Here is a 13,882-nt window from a genome sequence, read left to right as displayed (position 1 = left end):
AGACGGCATCCCCAGCCGCGCCCTCAGAGCATGCGCAGACCAGCTGGCCGGTGTGTTTACGGACATATTCAACCAATCCCTATACCAGTCTGCTGTTCCCACATGCTTCAAGAGGGCCACCATTGTTCCTGTTCCCAAGAAAGCTAAGGTAACTGAGCTAAACGACTACCGCCCGTAGCACTCACATCCGTCATCATGAAGTGCTTTGAGAGACTAGTCAAGGACCATATCACCTCCACCCTACCTGACACCCTTGACCCACTCCAATTTGCTTACCGCCCAAATAGGTCCACAGACGATGCAATCTCAACCACACTGCACACTGCCCTAACCCATCTGGACAAGAGGAATACCTATGTGAGAATGCTGTTCATCGACTACAGCTCGGCATTCAACACCATAGTACCCTCCAAGCTCGTCATCAAGCTCGAGACCCTGGGTCTCGACCCCGCCCTGTGCAACTGGGTACTGGACTTCCTGACGGGCCGCCCCCAGGTGGTGAGGGTAGGCAACAACATCTCCTCCCTGCTGATCCTCAACACTGGGGCCCCACAAGGGTGCGTTCTGAGCCCTCTCCTGTACTCCCTGTTCACCCACGACTGCGTGGCCACGCACGCCTCCAACTCAATCATCAAGTTTGCGGACGACACAACAGTGGTAGGCTTGATTACCAACAACGACGAGACGGCCTACAGGGAGGAGGTGAGGGCCCTCGGAGTGTGGTGTCAGGAAAATAACCTCACACTCAACGTCAACAAAACTAAGGAGATGATTGTGGACTTCAGGAAACAGCAGAGGGAACACCCCCCCATCCACATCGATGGGACAGTAGTGGAGAGGGTAGCAAGTTAAGTTCCTCGGCATACACATCACAGACAAACTGAATTGGTCCACTCACACAGACAGCATCGTGAGGAAGGCGCAGCAGTGCCTCTTCAACCTCAGGAGGCTGAAGAAATTCGGCTTGTCACCAAAAGCACTCACAAACTTCTACAGATGCACAATCGAGACCATCCTGGCGGGCTGTATCACCGCCTGGTATGGCAACTGCACCGCCCTCAACCGTAAGGCTCTCCAGAGGGTAGTGAGGTCTGCACAACGCATCACCGGGGGCAAACTACCTGCCCTCCAGGACACCTACACCACCCGATGCTACAGGGAGGCCATAAAGATCATCAAGGACATCAACCACCCGAGCCACTGCCTGTTCACCCCGCTGTCATCCAAAAGGCGAGGTCAGTACAGGTGCATCAAAGCTGGGACCGAGAGACTGAAAAACAGCTTCTATCTCAAGGCCATCAGACTGTTAAACAGCAACCACTAACATTGAGTGGCTACTGCCAACACACTGTCAATGACACTGACTCTACTCCAGCCACTTTAATCATGGGAATTGATGGGAAATGATGTAAATATATCACTAGCCACTTTAAACAATGCTACCTTATATAATGTTACTTACCCTACATTATTCATCTCATATGCATACGTAGATACTGTACTCTATATCATCGACTGCATCCTTATGTAATACATGTATCACTAGCCACTTTAACTACGCCACTTGGTTTACATACTCATCTCATATGTATATACTGTACTCGATATCATCTACTGTATCTTGCCTATGCTGCTCTGTACCATCACTCATTCATATATCCTTATGTACATATTCTTTATCCCCTTACACTGTGTATAAGACAGTAGTTTTTTTGGAATTGTTAGTTAGATTACTTGTTCGTTATTACTGCATTGTCGGAACTAGAAGCACAAGCATTTCGCTACACTCGCATTAACATCTGCTAACCATGTGTATGTGACAAATAAAATTTGATTTGATTTGAACAAAGTCAAAGTTAAATTCCCACAAAACAGGTGGGGGAAAAGGGTACCTAAGTATGGTTCTCAATCAGAGACAACGATAGACAGCTGCCCTTGATTGAGAACCACACCCGGCCAAACACATAGAAATAGAAAATCATAGAACATAGACTGCCCACCCAAATCACACCCTGACCAAACCAAAATAGAGACATAAAACGCTCTCTACGGTCAGGGCGTGACATCTACAATATAGAAAATAGTACAAATAAAGAAAAACCCTTGAATGAGTAGGTGTTCTAAAACTTTTGACCGGTAGTGTATGTGCACGAGCACAAAACACCACATCTGTAAATTTACTCCCGTCCCAAATCTGCTATGTCAGTAATTTGTACACGACAGGAGATTAACAATTCCAGCCAGAATAACCCAACTCCAATGTCCTATGATAATACCAGTCCCATGTGAATCAACATCCCTGTGTTTTGAGAAAAATGCGAGATTGATAGGTGTTTCTCATGTTTTGTGCAAGAAGGTACTGCTAAAGTGCAGTACATAAGCTAAATAAACTCAGCAAAAACAGAACATCCTCTCACTGTCAACTACATTTATTTTCAAGCAAACTTAACATGTGTAAATATTTGTATGAACATAACAAGATTCAACAACTGAGACATAAACTGAACAAGTTCCACCGACATGTGACTAACAGAAATGGAATAATGTGTCCCTGAAAAATGGGGGGGTCAAAATCAAAAGTAACAGTCAGCATCTGGTGTGGCCACCAGCTGCATTAAGTACTGCAGTGCATCTCCTCCTCATGCACAGCACCAGATTTTCCAGTTCTTGCTGTGAGATATTACCCCACTCTTCTACCAAGGCACCTGCAATTTCAAAACATTTCTAGGGGGAATGGCCCTAGCCCTCGCCCTTCGATCCAACAGGTCCCAGACATGCTCAATGTGATTGAGATCCGGGCTCTTTGCTGTCCATGGTAGAACACTGACATTCCTGTTTTGCAGGAAATCACGCATTGGTGTCCTTGTCATGCTGGAGGGTCATGTCAAGATGAGCTGGAAGGAAGGGTACCACATGAGGGAAAACGATGTCTTCCATGTAACGCACAGCGTTGAGATTGCCTGCAATGACAACAAGCTCAGTCCGATGATGCTATGTCACACCGCGCCAGACCATGACGGACCCTCCACCTCTAAATCGATCCCACTCCAGAGTACAGGCCACGATGCTCATTCCTGCAAATCCGACCATCACCCCTGGTGAGACAAAACCGCGACTTGTCAGTGAAGAACACTTTTTGCCAGTCCTGTCTGGTCCAGCGACGGTGGGTTTGTGCCCATAGACAAAGTTGTTGCCAGTGATGTCTGGTGAGGACCTGCTTACAACAGGCCTACAAGCCCTCAGTCCAGCCTCTCTCAGCCTATTGCAGACAGTCTGAGCACTGATGGAGGGATTATGTGTTCCTGGTGTAACTCGGGCAGTTGTTGTTGGCATCCTGTATCTGTCCCGCAGGTGTGATGTTGGGATGTACTGATCCTGTGCAGGTGTTGTTACACGTGGTCTGCCACTGCGAGGACGATCAGCTGTCCGTCCTGTCTCCCTGTAGCACTGTCTTAGGCGTCTCACAGTACGGACATTGCAATTTATTGCCCTCATGCCTCCTTGTAGCATGCCTACGGCACGTTCACGTAGATGAGCAGGGACTCTATGCATCTTTCTTTTGGTGTTTTTCAGTCAGTAGAAAGGCCTCTTTAGTGTCCTAAGTTTTCATAACTGTGACCTTAATTGCCTACCGTTTGTAAGCTGTTAGTGTCTTAACGACCGTTCCACAGGTGCATGTTCATTAATTGTTTATGGTTCATTGAACAAGCATGGGAAATAGTGTTTAATCCCTTTACAATGAAGATCTGTGAAGATTTGGGGATTTTTACAAATTATCTTTGAAAGACAGGGTCCTGAAAACGGGACGTTTCATTTTTCGGTGAGATTATGAAAGTCCTACATGTACAGTGACTTGCGAAAGTATTCATCACCCCCTTAGCATTATTCATATTATTTTGCCTGACAACCTGGAAATAAAATTGATTTTTGGGGGGGGGGGTTTGTATCATTTGATTTACACAACCTGCCTACCACTTTGAAGATGCAAAATATTTTTATTGTGAAACAAACAAGACAAAAAAACAGAAAACTTGAGCGTGCTTAACTATTCACCCCCCCAATGCCAATACTTTGTAGAGACAAATTTTGCAGCAATTACAGCTGCAAGTCTTTTGGTGTATGTCTCTATAAGCTTGGCACATTTTTCAAGGCATAACTGCTCCTGTTCCTCCAAGATGGATAGGTTCCGCTGGTGTACAGCAATCTTTAAGTCATACCACAGATTTTGGCCTGGGCTTTGACTAGGCCATTACAAGACATTGAAATGTTTCCCCTCAAACCACTTGAGTGTTGCTTTAGCAGTATTCTTAGGGTCATTGTCCTGCTGGAAGGTGAACCTCCGTCCCAGGCTCAAATCTCTGGAATACTGCAACAGGTTCCCCTCAATATTTTCCCTGTATTTTGCGCAATTCATCATTCCTTCAAATCTGACCATCTACCCAGTCCCTGCCAATGAAAAACATCCCCACAGCATGCTTCACTGTGGTGATGGTATTCTCGGGGTGATGAGAGGTGTTGGGTTTTCCTTGATGGCCAAAGGTAAATTTTGGTCTCATCTGACCAGCGTACCTTCTTCCATATCTTTGGGGAGTCTCCCACATGCCTTTTGTCAAACACCAAACATGTTTGCTTATTTTTTTCTTTAAGCAATGTTTTTCTCTGGCCACTCTTCTGTAAAGCCCAGCTCTGTGGAGTGTATGGCTTAAAGTGGTCCTATGGACAGATACTCTAATCTCCGCTGTGGAGCTTCGCAGCTCAATCAGATATTTATTTGGTCTCTTTTTTGCCCCTCTGATTAATGCCCTCCTTGCCTGGTCCTTGAGTTTTGGTGTGCGGCCCTCTCTTGGCAGGTTTCTTGTGGTGCCATATTCTTTCCATTTTTTTATCATGGATTTAATGGTGCTCAGTGGGATGTTCAAAGTTTCATATATTTTTTAGGACCCAACCTGATCTGTACTTCTCCACAACGTTGACCCTGACCTGTTTGGAGAGCTCCTTGGTCTTCATAGTGCCGCTTGCTTGGTGGTGTTGCTGACTCTGGGGCCTTTCAGAACAGGTGTATATATCCTGAGATCATGTGACTCTTAGATTGCACACGTGGACTTTTAAAAATAATTATGTGACTTCTGAAGGTAATTGGTTGCACCAGATCTTATTTAGGGGCTTCATAGCAAAGGGGTTGAATGCTTTGCATGCACCACTTTTCTGTTATTTTTTTCATTTCACTTCATCAATTTGGACTATTCTGTGTATGTCAATCACATGAAATCCAAATAAAAATCTATTTAAATTACTGGTTGTAATACAACAAAATAGGAAAAACTGGATGGGTCAACATTCCTTCTGTTCTTTGCGCCCTGTGTGTGGGCTTCGTTCAAGAGGAGGGTGCTTCTCATCATTTACAGTGGATCAAAATGTGACACCAGCCTTCTAATTTACACAAGTCCAGGGGCTTGTTTTTGGAGCCCCACCACCTTCCCCTGTGGTGTCACAGTGGATTTAATTTCTCGCCCGTCCACCACAATGATGTTCCCCCCGCAATCTGCAACTCAACACCAGCCTTGAAACACGACGGCTAGCCTGGTATTTCTGCACCCCCTGGCTTTTCTAGCTGGAAAATAAGGGAGGGAAACGGAATGGATGGAAATATACATAATCAAACATCTTCAAGTACACAGAGAAGTGAGCAACGTTACAAAACAGTCAAAGAACCATCAATGGTGGTCGGTTCTAGGATGTCAGAAGGGGCGAGAGCAAAGGGGGCAGGGTGGTCAGTGAAGACTCTGAAAGATTCTGAAAGACAAAAGAGCTCAAACTGAAAGCTGTGAGAACCACCTTACAAGGGTGAAAGGGAAGTGGAAGAGATGACAGTGTATTTAGTTATATATGCCTTGCTTCAAGATTCCTGAACTTGAATCAGAAAGATTGCTGTACAGTGAGATCCAGGGGCTGCCTCCAGTCACATGGTTTAATTGATAACCTTTTTTTAAATCTTTATATAACTAGGCAAGTCAGTTAAGAACAAGTTCTTATTTTCAATGATGGCCTAGGAGCAGTGGTTTAACTGCCTGATCAGGGGTAGAACAACATATTTGTACCTTGTCAGCTCAGGGATATGAACTTGCAACCTTTAAGTTACTAGTCCAACACTCTAACCACTAGTCTACCTAGGTACCAAGCATGTCAAGGGCACTCTCTTTCTCTGACTGCTACCCCAATGCATCTATACTTTATCTAAACTGTACACTTCATTACCTCTTGCCATATCAGCTCATTACCCATAAGGTCATCTACCTGTGCCTTCACAGATCTACACCATGCAGTCCCTCAGAGAACAACGCCTACAGAAATAGGAGACAAGTGATGACAACTTTTATGTTTTTTTAGGCAAACCTGCAGGGGTGAAAAGGGGAAGCACTGGAATGTGCCTCTTTGTTTTGATATCAGCCAATCAAACGGTAATGATATGCTCTTCACATCTTGATCCAGTTGCCAGTCTATGCCAGATGTAGACTTGTCTGTTGTTATTTTTCTTCTCGTGTAATGTTTGGGTCTGGCGAGATAAGGGGAGGCTGCACGGCATACCTTGCATGTCCCTAGTAATTTCGTAGCCACTTGTTGAAGGCCATCTAACCCGGCTTCACAGGGCAGCACATCTCATTGTTGACTAAATATTCCATTAAAACAGTGCTCTTTTCAGCACCACATCTATTTGAAGTACTTTAGTTGCACCCAATACTAACCATCATAACATACAATGCATTCAGAAATTAGTCACATCCCTGTTGTGTTACAGCCTGATTTTAAAATGGATATCAAACACAGATTCAACCACAAAGACCAGGGAGGTTTTCGAATGCCTTGTAAAGAAGGGCACTATTGGTAGACAGGGAATTTTTTTTAAAGCAGACATTGAACATCCCTTTGAGTATGATGAAGTTCTTCATTACACTTTGGATGGCATATCAGTACACCCAGTCACTACAAAGATATAAGTGTCCTTCCTAACTCAGTTTCCGGAGAGGAAGGAAAACGCTCAGGGATTTCACCATGAGGCCAATGATGATATTAAAACACAGTCCGTGTACCGACGACTTGAGGATGTTCTGAAGGCAAAAATGTAGAATGCATTTGAACAAAGAGCATTTCAGTAGCTAATGGTATGTGCTAGCTGTTAAAATTGGAATGCTGTTTTAAAACTGAGACAGTGGTATCTTCATTGATGAAGATTACTTCTTGGTAAACAATAGCTTGAGAGGGTCCACCATTTTTCTGCAGGATATGAGGGCTAACATGTTTTCTCCACAGAGAGGGCTTGCTAGTCTTCCTCCTCCAGCAACAGAAAAGTACCAGGCAGCATTCTACAGTGAAGGGGACCAGGGTCTGCAAGCCTGCTGTGTCTGCCAGCCTGCCAAACTCCCTGATTGTTTCCAGATAAGCAGTTGCCCTCTGGACACCACGTCTCTCTCTGCTCCAGAGTAATGGCCAATTACCAGCAATAGTTTGTTGAAAAGATGGAGCCAGGAACGGCATCTCCTTTCAAATTGAAGCCAAACAGCGAAACACGTAACAATGCAATGTACTATGTCTATGACAGGCATGAAGAAAAGTGTGGTGTATCCTAATGGATTGTGTGTGTGCCTCAAGGAGATTGAATCGAGAGTGAAGGATGGTTAAGAAGCAGTTGAGGAGTTATGGAGGAGAACCATACATAGCATGGTTTTACGCACTCAGTTGTTCTGTAACTCATCATTGTCTACAGGCCCGACACAGATTTTGGTACTTGACTTGGCTCCCCAACTATTTGGCTCCCCAGCAAACATATGCATATAACGTTGTTTAGCATCAATGAAAGCATGAGACAAACCGATCAACAGTTAGCATTCTCCATCAAAGGTGTTGTTTTGTTTGACTTCCCCTAACCCTTAAACTCACAGAGCTGCTCCGCTCACACCTGCATTCCTGTTGACAGAATTCCAAGTCAGTTGGAATTCTACTGAATCAGTGGGTTTCTAACCACCCTCTTTTGTCACTTTGTCAGCACCTATGGCCCAAACACTTCAACCAACGCGAGACCCACTGATTTTACAACAAGGCTGGAAACAGATGACATTGTCTGCCAGAGGCAGAAAGGAATTGAATGTAAAAAAAAAACTCTCCGCAGTCTATCATCAGCAGTTAGCCGTTACCTCAGGAACACCAAGTGTTTGACAGGTGTTTTATTGTACGTTTCGGTTCTCTCTGCTCGTTTACCCCCTGAAAGAATGTCCAGGGTAAACAGTCAAATATTCTACAGTATGCAGTCCCTCTCTCAGCAGGGAGGAAGAAGGGAAGACGAGGAGAGGAGGTCCCAACACTATCTAGGGTCATGTTTAGGTTTAGTTCCTACGGTCTGATAGCGGTTGCTGTGTTGTCCCTATAGGCACCAGCACTAGATTTGGGGGATGCCCAAACTGCTGATTTACATTGTGTCTCTCGAGAACCAGAATGCCTGGAAACTGTGTGATCCAGCAGTAGTTGAAAAGTAGATATTCCTAATGTTTTTACCAGTGCGGTATTTCTTGAATAGAAGAGCCTTTCATTCAAACGTCTTGTTATTCATGAGTTATTATGTGGAGACATGCAGTTTCTTGATGTTGAATACCTCCATATGTATGTATGTATGTATGTATGTATGTATGTATGTATGTATGTATGTATGTATGTATGTATGTATGTATGTATGTATGTATGTATGTATGTATGTATGATAGATAGATCATATCCATATACAGCAGTGCAGGCTCCTCAGAGGAGGAAGGGGAAGACCATCCTCCTTAGTGAATTTCATAAAAATACATATATATATTTCAAAAGTTTTCCTTTTTAGATAAAACTATACTAAACATATTCACGTCACCAAATAATTGATTAAAACACACTGTTTTGCAATGAAGGTCTACAGTAGCATCTACAGCACTCTGTAGGATACCAACATTTTTGCAGCCTGACATATTGTCCACCCAATCAAAGGATGAGAGAATTAATCTAGTACTGAAAGCATAAGCTACAGATAGCTAGCATTGCAGTGCATAACAGGTGGTGAGTAGTTCAAAATCTAATAAAATCTAATTATTTTGGTCACATACACATGTTTAGCAGATGTTATTGTGGGTGTAGCAGAGTGCTTGTGTTTCTAGCTCTGACAGTGCAGGAATATCTAACAAGTAATATCTACCAATTCACAACTTATACCCTATACACACCAGCGCTAAGTAAAGGAACGGGAAATACAAATATATGGATGAGCAATGTCAGAGAGGCATAAACTAAGATACAGTAGAATAGAATACAGCATGTTCTTATGAGATGAGTAATGCAAAATATGTAAACATTATTAAATGGGGAGGCAGGGTAGCCTAGTGGTTAGAGTGTTGGACTAGTAGCTGGAAGGTTGCAAGTTCAAATCCCCGAGCTGACAAGGTACACATCTGTTGTTCTGCCTCTGAACAGGCAGTTAACCCACTGTTCCTAGGCCGTCATTGAAAATAAGATTTTCTTCTTAACTGACTTGCCTAGTTTAAAAAAAAAGTGACTAGTGGCCAGTAATTTCAATTCAATGTATATAGGCAGCAGCCTCAGTGATGGCTATTTAACTGTCTGATGGCCTTGAGATAGAAGCTGTTTTTTCAGTCTCTCAGTCCCAGCTTTGATGCACCTGTACTGACCTCAACTTCTGGATATGTGGTGAACAGGCAGTGGCTCGGGTGGTTGTTGTCCTTCCTGTGATATTGGGTGCTGTAGGTGTCCAGGAGGGCAGGTAGTTTGCCCCCAGTGATGCGTTGGGCAGACCGCACCACCCTCTGGAGAGCCCTGTGGTTGCGGGCAGTGCAGTTGCCGTACCAGGTGGTGATACAGCCCGACAGGATGCTCTCAATTGTGCAGCTGTAAAATTTTGTTAGGGTCTTAGGTGCTAAGCCAAATTTATTTAGCCTGCTGAGGTTGAAGAGGCGCTGTTGTGCTGTTGCGCCTTCTTCACCATGCTGTCTGTGTGGGTGGACCATTTCAGGTTGTCAGTAATGTGTACGCCGAGGATCTTTCTCCACTGCGGTCCAGTCGATTTAGATAAGGGGGTGCTTCCTCTGCTGTTTCCTGAAGTCCACGATCATGTCCTTTCTTTTGTTGACGCTGGGTGAGAGGTTGTTTTCCTGACACCACACTCCGAGATCCCTCACCTGCTCCCTGTAAGCTGTCTCGTCAATGTTGGTAATCAAGCCTACTACTGTTGTGTCTCCTGCAACATTGATGATTTAGTTGAAGACGTATGTTGCCACACAGTCATGGGTGAACAGGGAGTACAGGAGAGGGCTGAGCACACACCCCTGTAGGGCCGCCCGTCAGGAAGTCCAGGACCTAGTTGCACAGGGCGGGGTTCAGACACAGGGCCTTGAGCTTCAGCTTGGTGGGTACAATGGTGTTGAATGCTGAGCTGTAGTCAATGAATAGCATTCTTACATAGGTATTCTTCTTGCCAGACGGGATAGGGCAATGTGCAATGTGATGGCGATTGCATTGTCTATGGATCTATTGTGGTTGTCTTTCTCTCTCTTGACTCAAAGAGAGAAAAATAATTTGTTGAACAGTTAACAAATTAATTGCTTTAAAGATAGGAGAGAGAGAGAGAGCTAGCTACAGTGCATTCGGAAAGTATTCAGACCCCTTGACTTTTTCCACATTTTGTTGTGTTACAGCCTTATTCTAAAAGGAATTCAATAGTTTTTTCCCATCATCAATCTACACACACTACCCCATAATGACAAAGCAAAAACAGTTTCTTAGACATATCACATTTACTTTAAGTATTCAGACCCTTTACTCAGTACTTTGTTGAAGCACCTTTGGCAGCAATTACAGCCTTGCATCTTCTTGGGTATGACGCTACAAGCTTGGCACATCAGTATTTGGGGAGTTTCTCCTATTCTTCTCCAAAGATATTAGATCGGATTCAAGTCTGGGCTCTGGCTGGATCACTCAAGGACATTCAGAGACTTGTCCCAAAAGCCAATCCTGCATTGTCTTGGCTGTGTGCTTAGGGTCATTGTCCTGTTGGAAGGTGAACCTTACAACCACTGGAGCAGGTGTTCATCAAGGATCTATCTGTGCTTTTCTTCATTCATCTCTCCCTCAATCTTGACTAGTCTTCCAGTCCCTGCCACTGAAAAACATTCCCACATCATGATGCTGCAACCACCGTGCTTCACCGTAGGGATGGTGCAAGGTTTCCTCCAGACATGATGCTTGGCATTGTAACAGCTTTCTTCCGTCGAAGGAGAGGAGGACCAAAATGCAGCGTGGTTAAAGTTCATGAGAAACTAAACATGAACAGAATACAAAACAATAAACGTGGCAAAACCGAAACAGTCCTAACTAGTGCAGAAAACACGAAGACAGGAAACAACCACCCACAAATCCCAACACAAAACAGGCTACCTAAATATGGTTCCCAATCAGAGACAATGACTAACACCTGCCTCTGATTGAGAACCATATCAGGCCAAACATAGAAATAGACAAACTAGTCACACAACATAGAATGCCCACCCAGCTCCCGTCCTGACCAACACTAAAACAAGGAAAACACACAAGAACTATGGTCAGAACGTGACAGGCATTCAGGACAAAGAGTTCAATATTAGTTTCATCAGACCAGATAATTTGATTTCTTATGGTCTGAATGCCTTTAGGTGCCTTTTGGCAAACTCCAAGCGGGAGTGCTGCAGAGATGGTTGTCCTTCTGGAGGATCTCTGGAGCCCTGTCAGAGTGACCATCAGGTTCCTGGTCACCTCACTTACTAAGTCCGTTCTCCCCTGATTGCGTACTGATCTTGGGGACCTTCAATACTGCAGACATTTTTTGGTTCTCTTCCCCAGATCTCTGCCTTGACACAATCCTGTCTCGGAGCTCTATGGACAATTCCTTCGACCTCATGTCTTCGTTTTTACTCTGAGATGCACTGTTAACTGTGGGACCTTCTATAAACAGGTGTGTGCCTTTCCAAATAATGTCCAATAAATTGAATTTACAACAGGTGGACTCCAATCAAGTTGTAGAACCATCTCAAGGATGATCAATGGAAACAGGATGTACCTGAGCTTAATTTTGAGTAAATTAGTAAATCAATTTGCCAAAAATAAAATAATTGTTTTTGCTCTGCCATTATGTATATATTAAAATAAAGATTTAATACATTTTATGATAAGGCTGTAGCGTAACAAAATGTGGAAAAATTCAAGGGGTGTGAATACTTTCCGAATTTACTGTATATTTCATAGTATTTTTTTCACTTAGCTTGAAAACTCAAAAACCCTGCTCAAACAGAGAGGGATGCTATGTTAGTTAACTGCCTATGGCTATCAAACACTGGAGGTCTTCCAAGTCATCATGCTAAGCTTTTGGTTTTATTGATTTATTGCCACCGGGGCCGGTGTAACTTCTAAATAGCTTGATGACTGTACATTGTACTGCATGATTGTAGCAGGTTTACTAACGATTAAGTTCTAGTAGATATGTTACTATGACGTTAGCTAATTTGTTGACAACAATGTAGGCTGCGTGTAGCAGTTAGCGGTTATGATATGAAGCTTTGGCTTGGAAAGGTTTTTTCGCCTGTTCACAGACAGCTGATTTGTTGTCCACAAGTGAAGGGAAAAGGTGAGAGGAGGAGAGTGCGTAAATGAATTATACAACAAGCAAATGATCATGCTGTTTGTATGTGGTTGCTATGAAAGTGAAATGTGTTTGTGTGAGATCAGGGGTGTTAACCTCTAGCGTCGAGCAATCCGGTATCCGGGAGCGTAATCATAGCCTCAAGCTCATTACCATAACGCAACGTTTCCTATTCATGAAAATCGCAAATGAAATTAAATAAATATATTCAAACACAAGCTTAGCCTTTTCTTAACAACACTGTCATCTCAGATTTTCAAAATATGCTTTTCAACCAAAGCTACACAAGAATTTGTGTAAGAGTATTGATAGCCTAGCATAGCATTAAGCCTAGCATTCAGCAGGCAACATTTTCACAAAAACAAGAAAAGCATTCAAATAAAATAATTTACCTTTGAAGAACTTTGGATGTTTTCAATGACGAGACTCTTAGTTAGATAGCAAATGTTCATTTTTTCCAAAAATATTATTTGTGTAGATGAAATAGCTCCGTTTTGTTCATCACGTTTGGCAAAGAAAAAGACCGGAAAATGCAGTCACTTACAACGCCAAACTTTTTTCCAAATTAGCTCCATAATATCGACAGAAACATGGCAAACGTTGTTTAGAATCAATCCTCAAGGTGTTTTTCACATATCTATTCGATAATCTATCAGTGATGGCAGTTGGCTTCTCATCAGAAGCAAACGGAAAAATACTGCAGCAAGAGATTACGCAATAATTGCGACAGAGGACACCAAGCGACCACCTGGTAGATGTAGTCTCTTATGGTCAATCTTCCAATGATATGCCTACAAATACGTCACAATGCTGCAGACACCTTGGGGAAAACGTGGAAAATGTGAACTGACTCCTAGCTCCTTCACAGCCATATAAGGAGTCATTGGCATGAGGCAGTTTTAAAAAATGGGGCACTTCCTGATTGGATTTTTATCTGGGTTTTTTCTGTAACATCAGTTCTGTGGCACTCACAGACAATATCTTTGCAGTTTTGGAAACGTCAGAGTGTTTTCTTTCCAAAGCTGTCAATTATATGCATAGTCGAGCATCTTTTCGTGACAAAATATCTTGTTTAAAACGGGAACGTTTTTCATCCAAAAATTAAAATAGCGCCCCCTATATCCAAGAAGTTAAAGGCAGTAATTGAATGTGTCACTGTCTGTCACCTTGGTTACT

The sequence above is a fragment of the Oncorhynchus tshawytscha genome, linkage group LG18 (genome assembly GCF_018296145.1).
Source record: "Oncorhynchus tshawytscha isolate Ot180627B linkage group LG18, Otsh_v2.0, whole genome shotgun sequence".
NCBI classification, from domain to species: domain Eukaryota; kingdom Metazoa; phylum Chordata; class Actinopteri; order Salmoniformes; family Salmonidae; genus Oncorhynchus; species Oncorhynchus tshawytscha.
The sequence above is the reverse complement of the archived record's forward strand: the minus strand, read 5'-3'. Positions refer to the sequence as shown.